This window comes from Wyeomyia smithii, chromosome 1 (genome assembly GCF_029784165.1).
Source record: "Wyeomyia smithii strain HCP4-BCI-WySm-NY-G18 chromosome 1, ASM2978416v1, whole genome shotgun sequence".
Lineage (NCBI taxonomy): Eukaryota > Metazoa > Arthropoda > Insecta > Diptera > Culicidae > Wyeomyia > Wyeomyia smithii.
In genome coordinates, this window is record NC_073694.1 from 40,930,252 (window position 1) to 40,946,484 (window position 16,233).

Consider the following 16,233-nt stretch of genomic DNA (forward strand, 5'->3'; position numbering starts at 1 on the left):
GTTTTTAGTGGGTTAAACCCCACACTACCTGAGGTTGGTTTCTCAGGTGTTGACAGCAAACTCTCATTGTACATGATATAACAAAAATAAACAATAAAAAATCTGTACGAAGCATACACACTGATATTGTCAAGCTGATGAAACACGCAGGATACAGTGGGCTGGTCTAATCCAGCTTTCCACGAGCGGTAATGGCGGATGGATTTGACATTTAATGTACACACTTAAAACTGGATCTCGAGCTCGGCAAAAAACATCAGAGTTCACTCGGCAACTTTGGATTCAACCGGTATTTCAGCAAAAAAATGCCGGTTGCCGACAGTTGTCAGATCATTTTGCCGAGACTTCGTCCAAAAAACTAAGCTTGACGAATCTCGTCTCTATTTTTTGCCGAATTTATCGTTAAACACTGTTGATGCCGAGGTCAGCAAAAACATTACTGGTATCTCGGCACAAATTTTACTCGTTGCCGTGTTTCGGCAATACAGCTGTCATTCTCATGAACGAGTTGCCGCCATTTTGCTTAGTGCAAATTTATGCGTGTTACGGGTGAGCAAACAGGAATCAGATACAAGTTTGGCTGAAATTTGTGCAAATTACAAGTGTTTACAATCCGGTAGCCGAAAAAAATGTAGTACAGTTTGGTGGGAAATGGCTGGAACTCAAAAAGTGTAGTTTCGTGTGAATACAATTTTGTATTTGTTTTAGGGATAGGCATTAGACATAATTTTAGATTAGATGTTTAGCTCAATGCCCTACTGGCGAGCAAGATAAAGATAAGTATTCAAGATTTAGTATGAATAAATTTCTTTACTTACTAAAACTCATCGAGCTTATAATTTATCTTTGGAAAGAAAACTACCTGATTCACAGCAAAACTATTTTCTGCGATTGGATTCCACTGAAAAAACGGCTCGTTACTGTGCCGAACATTCAGCTTATATAACCGAAAGGTCGTTAGACTGGTTTGCCGCTTCTCGGCTGGATTTGCCGAGAGCACAGTCAACTGTGTACCGCGATTCTCGGCATAAAATGACATCTGTCAAATATTGGTTTTCCGAGATTCTCGGCAAAAAAAATTCAGCCGAGATGGTTGCCGAGCACTCGGCTGTCCAAATCTCGGCACAAACAATGCCGAGGTTCGGCGAAATTTTTTAAATGTGTAGGTTGTCTAACTATAGTCAAAAACATCATATCAAGAAGACTGGCATCTCTGGATCGATCCCATATAAATGACAAGCGTCAAATCAAACAGCGCACTCCATCTATTGAAGGTGGAAGTTTGCTATGAAAGTGCTGGTAATTACATCGCTGCGAAGACAGAGTGTGCGTATGTGGTGGTCCAGTTTGTGCGTTCGGCTTGCGCTCGCATTGCCAGCACACAGACTAGCATGTGTCAGTTCCACTTTTACTCAACAGACTGCACCGCCAAAATTGTCGCTCAATCCCAGGCAGAGTTCCCAGTCTTCTTGATATGAGGTTTTTGCTATAGTTCATTGGATATTTCCATTGAACTAGTACTAGTTGTACACGGAAAACGAAAAGTACCCATCTTCGTGTCAATTTCACTCAACGCAGTCATTCCGTGCAGGAAGCCAGTTTTGAGTAGTTGCCGATTTATTCAATAGTAGGTATATCGCACTAGATGAAATAATCCGTCAAAAATACAAAAATGTCAAAAATTTTTTGGGTAAAATTCGCTCAATTTCATTCAAATAAAAACCAAAATGTTAGAGATGATAATTATAACATTGTTTATTAAAGAATCAACGATACGATTTACACGAACAGAAACATTTCACCGATTTAGTCTTCCTTTCTTCTCCCCATGTATGACATGTCTACGCAGGCTTATAAAATACTCCAGCATACCTTCATAGCGGATCCCGAAACCTGAAATTCCTCCATTGCGACCCTTTCCATAATCATAAGACGATATTCGTGAATGCGCTACCAATAGAGTGTCACTCATTCCAAGTGACAGTGAGGCTTTGGCCTGTCGCACAAACTTTAATTCCTGCTAAAACATCGCACTAATCGATTTAAGGTGAAACCTCATTGAATCCAAAAATGGCCGACTTCGAGTCACCACTTCGAATGTTCAAAAGCACAAGACTCGGAAATCTCATAGCGTTCCCTAAGAAAATCCTATTTTATGTTTGCTTCACCACAGCAAACATAAAATAGAACTTTCACAGGGAACGCAATTACTCTTTCTGAGTCTTGTGCTTTCAAAAATTCGAAGTGGTGACTCGAAGTCGGCCATTTTTGGATTCAGTGAGGTTTCACCTTAAACGCTGTGAAAACCTAAAACGAAAACAAATTAGCAAATAGCCTTAATCGCAACCTTGTAAATCCTACTTTTTAGTTTTCGGCAGATAACCCTCATGATAGGCACTTCAAATTGCACGACTCTTGGTGGTGTTCACCCCGTACGTTGGAATAACGGATCCCAAATATATTCCGATTGCTCACGGTTCGCTATCAGCGCCATGTGCGCATACTTTTCCGGAACTAGTCTCCGGAAGTAGTCTCCCAGCGTACGCCGGTACTGTTTATTCACTTTCCGCAACTGTTCGGGAGTATGGTCTGTTCGCTGCTTAACCAATGCAACCAAATCACTGGAGATAGGGGATTAACAGAAACGAAAACTTTTGCACTTGTCGTTAATCTTCTTTTTACAGACGGCTATTATTTCTTAAAAACATGCTCGTAAACCGTTCATCACACACAAACTTCAAAAAACCTCTGTCACTTTCAAGAAATCAACTTGTTGGTCCAAGTTTCACTTAGGTTATGAATTTCTCAACCAGTTTGATTTTTTATCCAATATTGGGTTCAAACTACTCAACGTTGGCTTTTTATCAAAACACCAATATTGAGTAAAAGCATCATAAAAAACTTTTAAGTTGAATTGACTCAGCCTTCGCATTGCAAAATTACCCAACACGTAAGTTGTATAAGGTTTACATCATTCCAGATAGTTTGTACCCTCCGGTTGGGTAGATTTTGTTTTCCGTGTATGGATTTGACATAAAATAATACTAGTTCAATGGACAAATCCGTTGAACTAGTAGTATGACAACCTCCATTATGTGTCAAATTCTCGACTAATTTGTGATAAGGTCGTATGTCTAAACGTCAACAAAACGAGTGAGAGTTATATTCCTTGTATTTCACAAGCACAGATCATCTCTCACTCGTTTTGTTTACGTTTAGACATACGATCTTATCACAAAGTAGTCGAGAATTCATCTAACTAGTTTCAGTTCAATGGAAATTTCCAATGAACTAGCAGTTTGACAACCTACATTAAGTGTCAAATCCATCCGCCATTATCGCTCGTGGAAAGCTGGATTAGGTTTCTTGTTATTTTTTTTAAATTTAGTTTGACATTTTTTCATGCATTTTAATAATTTTCTTCATATAAATAGCTTGTTATAGACAAAGATAACTAGAAGAAGATACCTAACTTCCATATTTTTCATACATTTTGAACACGACCGACTTCCGACGGTTAGTGCTGCCATCTGATGATTTAAATTCTCATAAAATTGTCACTATGAGCAAAACCGATTTATCGTGCATAGTCCGTCATCGATCGTTGAGCTGTTCAAGATTGTATATGAAAAAGGTGTAGCAGTTTGGTCAGCTCGACGCTTAAGATAACATGCATATTAATGATATTGTCATTTTTTGCACTTCATGCTATTGCCATATTTTTTTAACTTCAAAGTACGAAAAAAATGTGTGAAATCGACTGTCAGAGTGGGGGTTATATTGAGAGGTTATATTTATTTTCAGGACTCCTTCTACCAAAACTAAAAGTTTCATATGTCGCAAGACAGGTTTCAGAACCATTGTGCATATGATCAGGTTCACCGGAGCACCCGATTTTTGCTTTATTAACCTCGGTGAGAGTGGAAAACTTGACTGTGGAGCGTGCTCATAGCGGTTATCAGGAATTTCTCATGGTACGTTCAATTTTAAATGATGCGCCGATTATTTTTGATTCTTCCGGAAAGTTTCATGTTTGAGAACTAAACATTCGTACACATTATTAACATTTTTAGGATGGCAGCACCGTAAAGTCGTCCACATGGATACTGAAAAAAATGTTTCACCTTTCAGCAGTCATGTCCTGGCCTTGTCGTCACCCGACCAACCACTCTTTAAGTTTCTTCATGAAACGAGAACGATCGCTATCGATTAGTTTTGAACCTGTATCGATTGTTTTCAGTTGTTGTCGTTTCATAAAGGTGCATAAAGAGTGGTTGATCGGGCAGTTGATTTTGACGTTAAGTATACATCATATTAACAGTGTATAAATTAGTTCGACTTTTCCTCACGCGCAGCGACAATCATGTCCGATGAATTCTGCAAGAGTCAGGTATCTTGTTCTAGTCATTTTTGTTAAAGAGGAATCCCATTAAAAGAAAGTATTATTCAATAAGACAAACGCGTGTAGAACTTTTGAGAGGTAAAACCCTGTGCGGAGGAAAACCCATGGAAAAAATTGTCATTGCTGTTATTGGTTTTTCATATGTCAAACACGAACGATAATCTCAAAGTAGGAATATTGGACAACTTTTTATTATGGAATTTTCTGAGTTGCAAAAAAGTTCTGTTGTGTTTATAAAAGGCAGCTTTATCCTGATCATTCAGAAAAAGCAAGTTTTTAATCTCTTATTTTTGACTCCTATTGTATCGATTGATCTGATTTTATACAAATCGGTGTATTTTCGAACAATTCTTTCTATTTTCAATCACTCTATGATGCGTGCGATTCAATGATTTTCATCATTTTAGAGTATTTACGATCTTCTTTTGTGCGCTTATCACTAAAAAATTTGTTAACGTTCTACTAAATGGGAGGAATTTGAATTCAGCCCGAACTATGTGTAAGAGGTAACTCATCATATTGAACCGGCCTCTCGTCATCAAGTTCTAGTACTACTTCACGAGCATGTTCACACTCTCTGGTGGGGTGTGAACATCGTTCGCATCACCCACACCAATACAAACTCACTTATGTTTAATGTTTTTTGCACTATCTTGAGTCTCTATCAGAGCACCACTGAGAAAAAGAGAGAGAGCTTGATATCTTTTATGCACACTCTCCAGCGCAACACTGGATGTGGCTGGAGTAGAGGCTTGTACCTGTGCAATATACACCGCAGAGAACCAGTACATCTTCGCTATCCGACCAATGTAGACAGGAAAAGGCCCTTCGGGAGAACGACTGTGTACGCGTCCGCCGGAAAGCACTGTAAAAATTTAGTGTGAAGTGTTCATTCTTTGCTACTACTGGCGCCGCCTGTTTTGCACGAGGAATTGAATAAGTGTCTACTAGCGGAGTTGATTCCGTGTTTTCCGGATAGCATCATCATCATACAAAGGCGAAACATCGAGTGAGTTTATCGACGATAAGACGAGACAATCGTGGGGTACAGGGTCACAAAAAACCGGCCGGTTTTAAGGCGCTCCATCCGGAAGAGAAAATTTTCTATCGCATGAAAAAAAAAAGGATATCATGGACGGTGCGTGTGAAACGTAGGGAGAATCACGCGGAGTTATTGGTCGCTTTGATTAGTGGAGCATTGTGATCGTACGTTGTGATTCAGACGATTGTTCGGTGGATCTCAGTGTGAATATGAATCATATTATCATTCTGGGCTGCAATTCGCGACATATTTGTGCGGCTAGCTTCCTTTGTTAGAATGGTTTTTTTCCATAGCAGGCTGACTAGATGGCTGACATACACTCCCTTTCCCGTCGTTATCTTTCTCGGGCGCCTAGCTGGGCAGCATAAGTAGGAGCGAGAGCGAAAAGTCGCACTTCGCATAAAAGGATGATTGAAAGCATAGCAAAGCCGCCGCTTGCTTGGTGGTGGTGTTAGTGCCGTGTCGATGTCCTGTAGTTGTCCTGTGACACGGCCCAAGTGGGCTGTGTGCGTGCATGTTATGTTGTACCTTTCCGTAGTAAGTTTTGCCGCTTCCGCCTTGGCAACGAAAAACGTTCCAGGATGTGGTGCTGTTGTTTATTAAACTGTCAATATAAATAATAACAGTAACTCAAACAAAGGTTTACTACGTGTATAGTCAGAGCACAGCTGTGTCGAGTGACGCGATAAGCTTTACTGAGAAGTTGAAGAATGACGTGAGGTGTGCCAATTATTTCATTATCGAATGAGTAATCCCATACCCCGAGGAAGCTTAGCTCTGTACGAGAACCAAAGCTGATATACCCTTTTGCATTTAAAAAACACACTCCGCTATGGGTGTGTGTGCCGCTGTCGTTTATCACTACGTAAAACATCATGCGCAAGCAAGTCGTACGCGTACGCGCGCCTGTCGCTCCCCTTGTGTTTGTACCAGGAGGCGGCCGAGAAGTGCAACGCGAGTTTGGCAACTCGAGAACCGCGGTTGTCGTGTCGCGAGTTTGATTACAAACAAATGTTAGGCGAGACCGAGCTGGCGAGACTGCAATAATAAGAAGAAGAGGCACTTCAGCGGGAAAAAGCGAGAGTTGGAATTCATGTTTTGCTAGATGAGATCATTACCCCGCAAGGTAAACCAGGGGTGGCGGAGGGAGGGGGAGAGAGGCGGTAGTTGAATTGGCATCTTCATTGTGTTTTTATAGCCACATTTCAAGCGCGAATAGTTTGTATTCTTGGCATGGTTGCTGCACGCAGAGAAAAGGGTTAAGAAGCGGGTTGTGAAATGGCGAGATGTTTCAATTTAATTACTCGAATGAAATGATGGGCAGTGGTGTGTAATAAAGCTGTGGAGTTTACTTGAAGGACTGTACTTACATGTGCGTACCGGCAAGAAGCTCGAGGAATTTGAAGCGAAAAGATTGTTATTCGGGTGGAGTTCCGACCGAAGGCCGGTCGGAACGAAATCTGAAAGGCTCGATTTATTTTCGAAGCGTTTCGGAAAGGGTAGTGGAGAAGTCCCATTAAATTTCGACAATAAACCTGATTATAATAAAAATCTATATTATAGGCAACAATTATAAAAATAGGACCCTTTTAATTGTCGAACAGGTTTGGGAGTTTATAAACTCAGACAAAACATGGTTTAAAAAATACAAAGCGGTTATTTTTCCAAAAAAAAAAAAAAAAAAACAAGACTCGAATGAATAAAAATAAAAACATACATTCACAGCTCATAAACCGTATATCAAAGCCGAAGTCAAAAATAAACAGAGCAGCACGAGCCACCTTGTATTTAGTTCTGGACAGAAAGAAAAGGAAGTACACTAAAGTAGCTTTTCATGCGTTTTATTTTACATAGATATCTGAGTTTACACGTTTTTCTTATATGAGGCCTGGAGTTCACACGAATTTCGGAGTTAAGTAATTTGGTAGAAATAAACTTCACAAATTTTTACACAAAACTTGAGGGAAAATTTAGAAAATAAAATAGATAAAAAATATTGGGAGTTTTGATCGATTGATCGAAAACTTGTTTCCCTACCATCCTTTCTTTTGATGCTTTGTACCAAAACGTATAGGAACAATTGTGGTTGTAATTCTACAAATATATGTGAATTGCAGTTAATTTCTCGAGTGTTTGAGGTTAGTTTTTCGGGCATTCGAAAGCAATAGTTCATAATCATATTTTTACTGTTGAAAGACTATAAACTAATTTTATATCGTATCAGTAAAAGCTTGGTTCAACAATGTCCAGTTCTCTATTGATTGATTTTAAATTAGAACGGTCCTTGCTGATGTGGCAACAACCGCCCAACAAAAGAAAGCAAATAAATCCCAGGCATTCGCTAATTGAATTTTAGTTTCGCACATGTTTTCCCATAGGCGGAGAACAGCACTAATGTTGGAAAAAGTTCTTAAAGAGGGATGTCGACCTATGTTTTCGATCCTTCTATGTTTTCTTACTTTGCGTTATATGCAGGGATGATTTTATTTGACCGATCAAACTGATGATAGGTACTGAACATGTGAATAATATTAAAGTTGTGGTCCAAAAGTTTGAGTAGGTGTCCTATCTCTGATACAAGCTTTGACAATGCTCAAAACATTGAAGGTTTTGTGCACTAAAGACCTTTTAATAAATGTTACTTTGTATTAAATTCAATTGAGCATTCGAGATAGAGAAAATATGTTATGCTTCTATCAGGGTCTTTCCATCCGTTACAATGAAAGATTCACGCAGAAAGTTCCGAGCCAGGGAACAACTCCATTATGAAAGCAAGATCAACCATAAAACAACCATTGCATAAACATAAACCTGGATCTGGTTGGATTGTACTGATTTGAAGCACGTAATTACTTTTACAATGACCTGTTTTATGGTGATTCATACTTTGTAAAAATGTTCATACTTGCCCTTTTATTTATCCGTTCAACGAGCATTAATGTGTCATACAAAGCGCTGTTGAACTGTAATCTCGAATGCGATAAGAACTAATTGAATTTCAAACTTAAGCAGCAATATTTATCAACAGTCTTGGAGTTGCGAAAATTAGGCAACTTTCATCCATGTGCGGATACCGATAAAGGTGCAGCAACCAAATCTTTCATAATCACGTTTAGGTTAGGCTCGGCGCGCCTAGTGAAGAAGTATCTAATCTTCGGTATATCTAATCAACATTACGCATCAAACGTTGAACAAAAATTAGCGCAAATTTGCGTAAAATTTAATCGAAACCAGACAGCAGCGCAGCTTGTAGGCAGGCAGGTGATTAACATAACCTCATTCGTTTCCAAATTGAAACGAGATAGAAGCACCGACCAAACACCGTCCTGCTTCTGTTGGATAAAGGAGGGCTTCCGCGAGAAAAAAAAACTGCAATTGGATCGCTCGATATAGGGGTATTCAAAGAATCTCATCGAAAAGGAAAGGCAATAAGACTATTAAAATTGCTCTCTAGCATACGTAGCTTTCCGTGTTATCGGCATTGGTTAATGCTAGCAGTAGAGTCATGCTACGCTACTTCGCGATCATGACCGGAAATTATATTTAGCGTTTTTGCTAATGTCATAAAGTGACCAAAACTATTATGCAAACTTCAATCACAATCCTAACCTAATCGCATTGAAGGAATGACTCATTAGCGGCTGCTTCATCTCTCGATTCGATTTTTTTAAGGCCCACTTTTCAATCACGATTGATTTTTCCTGCCCTCTCCTCCCCTCTTCACGCTAAACTCGACCAGCAGCAGCAGCAGGAAAGAAGAAATCCACCTCTGCTCTGTGTGAAGCACGAACATCCCGGCCGATCAGGTTTCACCCCATTTTTAAGTATGCGGGGCAAATCTCTCCAACATTAAATAAAAGTAAAACTTGTCATGTGCAAAGATAACAAACAACTGGCCGGTTCGGATAAAGACCCTGTTCCCCTTCGATTGCCCAATATGTGTACTATGACTCGGTAATGTTATCATTCCAGCACCGGAAAGTGATAAGTGATACCCAGAGCTGAACAATTGTTTCGAAGGCAGAAAGAAGAAAGAAAAATTAACCAACCGTGACACAATCCAAGCGTGTGCCCAATCTCCAGAAAAACGGTTCCGGTGTACATAGTTAAGTGGCAGTGGCAGTGCAAGAGCAAACGAAGATTCGCACAGTGCAGAAGCTTTTCAAATTGCAATCAAGTGAATCAATCAAGCGCGTTCTTCTTGGCGTTTCGCGATCGGAGTGTGCCTTGACGTTCAGGTTGGTGTCATTCGCGTCGCGGGAATTGTACAAGCGAGGAAAAACGTGATCGCAGAATTAAGTGTAAGTGAATTTTTTGACCTCTTGGAACCGGAAGTCAAGTTGTCAAGTAGATGGTTGTTAGACAGACCTAACATGTGTCGTCAGACTTGTGAGATTATTGGTTATAGTGTAAAGGAATTATTTGCTTATAAAGACCAGTTATACAGTATGTATTATAATTTTAGCCTTCGAAGGTCAGGTCCAATCAAAAAGATTCGTAACAAACCCATTATTTGAAAACATCCAAAGCTTTTTGTTTTTCTATGTGTGGACTAATCACTGCGACCAGAGACATTTGATTTATTATTATATTGCCCAGGAGTTTTCTGTACTCTGCACATCATCCAGCTGCATCATTCAAGCTTACTGCTCTTGTATACCGAGCCTATTTCCAATCTATCAATATCATCAAATAACAATTCCCGGGAGAGAGACCACCTAACTTTTATCTTTGGCCAGGTTTATTCTGAGAGGGACTTATGTCGAAAAGAAGGAGTCTTATCGAACCCGATCAGAAGAGCATAACTAAAAAATTACAAAATTCTATCAACGCGAGATACAAATAACATATTTTGATACAGTTTTGTATTTTTCCATATAATTTTGATAACAAAATTGAATCTGTATGAGTTATAATAACAAAACCTGAAATAAAGTAGTTCTGAAACAAGTCTAACTAATTTTTCGTTTTTATCAAAACCTGTTGTTTCTAACAATGTTTGTTATTATACTGTTCTATATACTATCTTATTTTGTTAGAAAGCTGATACATTAGTAAAAAGTTTTGATATGTGTTAAATACTAGTAGAATCATTTCTGTTATAATTTCTGTTATTTTAACACCTAACGGGATCAAATTGAAAACACAGCCTGTAAGGTTTTTCTCGTAACAAACTAACAGCTTCTGTTACATTTTTGTTTTGTTCTTTCTGATCGGGAAACCTCGTTTCTCCAGCCCATATAGGAACACAACTACAATTCCCTGAACAGAAATATTAAACGTTACTCAGACCAGTTTTATTATAGGTATGAGGGACTTGTTTTTGTTAGGAGGAAAATCAACAGGGGTACTGTAGAATTCAACTTTAAGAAAGGGTATATAATGGGGAGCCTGAGAATAAACCCATGTTAAAGCCCTTTGACTAACAAATGGCCTGATTCTACTGAGATTCGAAACCCCGACCAACCGTTGGTCAAAGTAGACTTCGTAACCTTGCGGCTACGAGCTCCCCTCCAACTCGGTTAATTAAAACTGTTGTTGATGCGGTTGCCAAGGTGAACGGAGTGTTTTACTGCAGTTGTAGCGGATAGGCCTAACGCCGTTGATGGTGGCGGGTAATTTTAAAAAAAAAAAGGGATCCTAGATCTGGCCAGCCAAGGACTGATCATGAACTGGCGGTAAGACGATGGATACACACATAGCGACCCCCAGTCGGTTTGCTATAGTGTAGATCACAACGTGACGCGGCAAACGACTCCTACAGTCAACACTCCAACCGTTCACGGGTGGCAGAGGAGGTATTTGAGGATGCATTGAGATACATTGATGCGTGAGGTTCCGCCTGAATGCTTCTTAGTTTGCCACACTACAGCAGGCGGGCGACTCCATTATGCCTAGTACTCGCCAACCTAGGAATGGAAAGCCTCTGGGTATGGCGGACTTCTGCAGTGGATGCCTCAGAGAAAAATGGAGGATAAGACGCGCCCGAACCGATGCTCTAGAGCGCCGTGCAGTATTCGGGTCTGCAAGATCGTCGCTAAAGAGTGTGATAAGGACGAGCAACAGGGTTTGTTTCGATAGACTCAATACGAATCCGAGGAGTAGGCGTTCCTTCAGGATCGTAATGACCAAGACCAAAGGCAAGACCACGTTACGAGCCAAGTCCTTGACCTCCGGAGGCCCAGTCTCATGTCCGACGTTTCAGTATCTCAGATACAGACCAGGGATGGCCGGCCAACCTGCCGAACATTTAACTTGTGAGCGACGACAGTCGTGCCGAGGTTAAGGAGGAGGCAAGGGTTACAAATGAGGAACCAAAAAGAATCCCTAAACTGGCCATCATGACGGCCATAAAAGTGTCCTCGGGCTGTTACGGATAAGCTTCGGAAAATGACTGGGGTACTGACGACTGTTCTCTCTTTTTACTCTAACAGCCTCATGAATAAGCTATTCATGAGATCTCACGTACAGTCAAAACTCACACAAGGTACCGAAGCTTGTGTAGCACACGACAGCTCATTTTTGCTCATGTATTCTGTTCCTTCGGAAAGGACAGCCTAGGTTGTTTCTTTTTGAGGATGTCCTGTTAATTTGACTTGCGCTGTTGACAGCCTGCTGATCGGCTGCGGCTGTCATCGTTGATATTGGACTCGCACTTCTTCATTTTTTTCTTTCTCTTAGGCCGATGGCATAATGAATATGAAGCAAACCGTTTCATATGTGTTTCCGTTGTTGATATCTTTCCCCACATGAAGAATCGGCATCGGCTTTACTTTTGCATTAACGACAGCTTGTAAGAACCAACAGACTTAAGGAGATGAAAAATAACAGCGCGTTTGGCATTGAATGTGTGTGCTGTCGCTAGTGGCTGTCGGGCTGTGTACCGAACGTCCCCATACGCAGGGAGAGCTGTGCAATACAATGAGAGCCGAATTAGTTTGAAATTTGCTGTTACGGAAATACAGTCATTTTCAGAAGCCTGGTTGTGGATAGTCATGCCGAAGTGCCTGGATGACTGCCCCTTTTCCGAAGATGTGGAAGCGACAGAAACTGATCCTAGGATCCTGGGGCTGGGAAACCACCAGGGGATCGACCGGCATAAGTTCCGGAAAAGTAGGTCCACTCTGGATTCTCTTCATCATCAAGATGGAAGAATGCGTTTATTGCGCTAACTGGGACTCCATAGTCCTCATGCTTGGGAACATAAATGTTCTGGTGTCATTATACAAGTTTATGTAAAATTACTTCTGAAACCAAGTACCGACCTTAGAACACGGAGGAGGGTCAGAAGTGCGTCCTTATTACCGCACGAGTACCACAAAGTTCCTTATTGGGTCCTGTGTTGTGAAATGTCATGTACCAAGGAGTGTTGAAGCTAAAGTTCCCTACAGGGGTTATTGTCGTCGGCTTTGCGGACAACATAACGCTGGAGGTCTATGGCAAGTCGATCGGAGAGGTCGAGTTGACGTCTGCGCACTACATACGTAAGGTCAAGAGCTGGATGCACTCGAGAAAATTGAAGTTAGCGCACATAAGACGGCGGTCACAGCTATGACCGAAAACCATAGAGACAGGCGATGGTAAGCAGCGGAGACTTCATCATTACCGCAAAGCGATCTTTGAAACACTTTGGGGTTATGGTGGACGGTACGCCTACATCCAAGAACCACGGCAACTATGTTTGTAAGAGAATCACATCGGCTATTGCCAATTGCAACATTATATCGAATGATGTTGAATAGCTCAGCGGTATACGGTATTAATTGGAAACTTCTTGACAGCTTGGTTTCGTCCATATTTAGGTATGGTGGGCCAGTGAGGAGACCGCTGAGCATGTCTTCTTCGTAAGTCCTCGTTTTGCGTGTACGAGGAGAGACACGATGGTACTGAGCAGGCCAGACACAACTGCGGACAACTTAGGAAGATTTGCGAAGAACAGTTCATTTGGAGTGCAGTTTGTGTTGCCGCTCCTCAGATAGTCCTGGAGCTACAACACCTGTGGCTGAATAGGCTATCGCCGACGCTAGATGGCGAGGGAGGGCTTAGATTGGATAGCCATATAATCGCGGCGCCCATCTTTATTATGGATATAAAGTGTTAATTCCATCTCTCCAAAGATCATTAGGGGGCAAAGTTAGTTATGGACAGCTTACTACATGTAAATCACAAAACAGTGTTACCGATGTAATCGGAACAATAAACTTGTAACACATGCATGCTATACGGTTCGTGAGTTTTCTGTAGAATATTATTGTTAATTGTTAAATATTACTTTATGTTATTGTAGATAAATAAAGGCTCCCAAAATTATTATTTAGAATTGTGTAGGTTTAGAATTAACCCTAAATTTTCCAACAGTGTAAATAGTCACCCAGCCCAAATATTTATTGTCAGAGACTGTGCATGAAGTCGATCATAGATACAATTCACATTGTATAGACCATAAAAAAGACGGCTAAGAACCGCATTAAATTGGTTCAACCCTGCAAACCAATCACTACTAACATCTCGGAGCAGTTTCAGTGCAGTGGGCTGGTGAACATACGCTCGAGCACGACTGTATCCTGTTATCTGGCGAAGAGGGAGGGGAAGACGGAAAATGAGAGGTTGAGAGAAGGATGATGAAAAGGCGATCAAGGAAGGAGAAGTAAACCGGTACGATTTTTATTTTCACAAAATAAAATCTGTATTGAAAAACAGCAAATATTTGCTTCGTCTAATACCTGCTTAAGGATCGTTGTCGCCTGCTCCGGCGTGAATTGTACGATTTTGAAAAAGAAAGTAAAGTGCAAGTGGAGACGAACGTTGCCTTGCCCGATCTAGAGATCGCTAGAAAACCGCGACACTGGTGCGGAAACACGGCGAAACCCGACTGCCGAAAGAAAATCGCTATACTGGTGCGGAGAAGTGGTCATTGGGACGAAAGACCAACGGAGCCACGTGGAATTGTCGAATCAGCAGGCGGTTGGACGTCGTACGTCGTCGTCAAAAGGCGTTGGGAGTCACCAGAATTTGGTCATCCCTAGTGGAGGTGCTGGTGTCCGGCGAGTCACGCTATCGTCGCGACACACGTAGGCGAAGGGTGGAACGAACGTTCGTGAGGAGAAGGCCCGAAGAGGTCCGGTTGAGCCTGGCCCCCGCTCTTTGAGGCCCAAACCAATGGGTTACCCCCTTGTCTGCGAGTACGGTGGATGGAGCGAAAGCTACCCAATCAACGAGGCGACGGCCATTGTTTAATAGCTCTGTTCACCACTTTTGAATCCGCTAAAGGTATGTTCTCCCGTGTCACTCGCTCTCTCTCTCGCGTCTGCATGTTCCAGTCATCAGTTCCTGACGGCCGCAACGTCACACTCTAATCTGAATACCGGTTAAATATAAGTAATTAAAATGATTTGCATTGTATACTTTTTCTACCTCTGAGCCTTGTATGTCTTGCATGTGTTTCGGTTTTGTCCACTCTGTGAGCAGGTGAGTTATCGGTCGTAAGCCCTCCTCAAATAGCGGTGGAAAGCCGACTTTAGGGTCCATGTAACCCCTGAGCTAGTCGTTTGTTACAACAGTTGTAAAAGAAATCAGACAGCAGTACTGGAATTTTCGGCTGCGCGTTTAAAATTCATAGGGGTAAACAATCTACTGCGTGAACAATTCCGTGGAATTTACGATCGCTGTGCTTACCAATTCAGCCATACAATGGTTATTTAATTCACTAGTTGCACCTTGCATGGAAGGTAATGTGAGCTGGTGTCAGCAAGTAAAACCATTATTGCGCCAAATGGTCCTGATTCCTAGGTCACAACCATTAAGGAAACCAGTGATACTAGTGATTTTTGTATGGATCCGAATAGCCTCACTGACTGACGTATTGTTCACTCTTGCTGTTGCTTGTAAAGATGGCGTATTTCGTGAGTTGATCGCATGTAAGGGCCGGCACGTGGGTCATGGAAAATTTCGCGACGATTCAGTGATTTTCGAATGTGGGTCCTATATTCGAACTTAAGATACCCAAATTATTCATTGCTATTAACTCAACCTTCTGCGGATGATGATACAGAACTAGAGAGTCTTACCTAATTAAGTATAGTTCATGTGTTCGTTCACTGGCTTTTTTCAGGGTTTTTCTATTTTCTCAACACCGCACCCGTATTGATGCATAGAGCCGCCTTGAAAGATTTCCATCTAGGTCGGCTGCTCGCTCTAATGTTGACCTAGGCCCAGGTCAGGTTCCTATCAACTTTTTTGATTTCTGCACTGCAGCGCCACAAGCCATTGGATCTGCCCTTGCTACGATGTGCTGCTGGATTTTAGTCCAGCGCATGCTTACAGGTTTCGTTTCCGCTTCTTCGAAATGTATGGCCGATCCACCCCTCGCTTTCGTTACTGAATTTCTGTTGATACCGGGTTCTGATGGAACCGCCGATGGAGCTCGGCGTTTGAGATCGATATCCAGTACCGCGGAAATCGGTTGACGAAGATCTGCAGCTTTAGGGTGTTCTCCGCTCCCATACGTTTCGGTGGCTCGCAAAAACAGCCCTAGATTTCTTAATCTCGAACCTATGTCGCTCTTTGGACCGCCGCACAGTGGCCGGAAGCCGGACAAAACTCAAGTTCTAATTATTGATATTTTATATTTTTTTTAAAGTTCTACTGTATTGAAAAACGTGTTTTCCAAAAACGTGTTTTCAAGACAATTGGCTTAAATTTGAATTTTTGAGAGCACCTTAAACGTTGTTTTCGCTTAGAAAGCACATATTGGGGTTTACTTTAAATAGTAAATACACACCTAATTCTT

General features: G+C 41.4%; 1 protein-coding gene across 6 annotated transcripts in view; it reads left to right on the plus strand.

The window, feature by feature from the left end:
- The first annotated feature begins 5,175 nt into the window (after positions 1-5,175).
- Positions 5,176-16,233, plus strand: part of LOC129727257 (coronin-7) — a 45,906-nt gene continuing 34,848 nt past the window's right edge. For 3 of the 6 annotated variants that reach the window (XM_055684899.1, XM_055684938.1, XM_055684948.1), the window contains exons 1-2: positions 5,176-5,411; positions 9,417-9,745. The gene's annotated coding sequence lies outside the window, so the exon portion shown is untranslated. The remainder of the gene's footprint in view (positions 5,412-9,416; positions 9,746-16,233) is intronic. The other 3 variants (XM_055684908.1, XM_055684918.1, XM_055684927.1) reach the window with 3 other exon arrangements.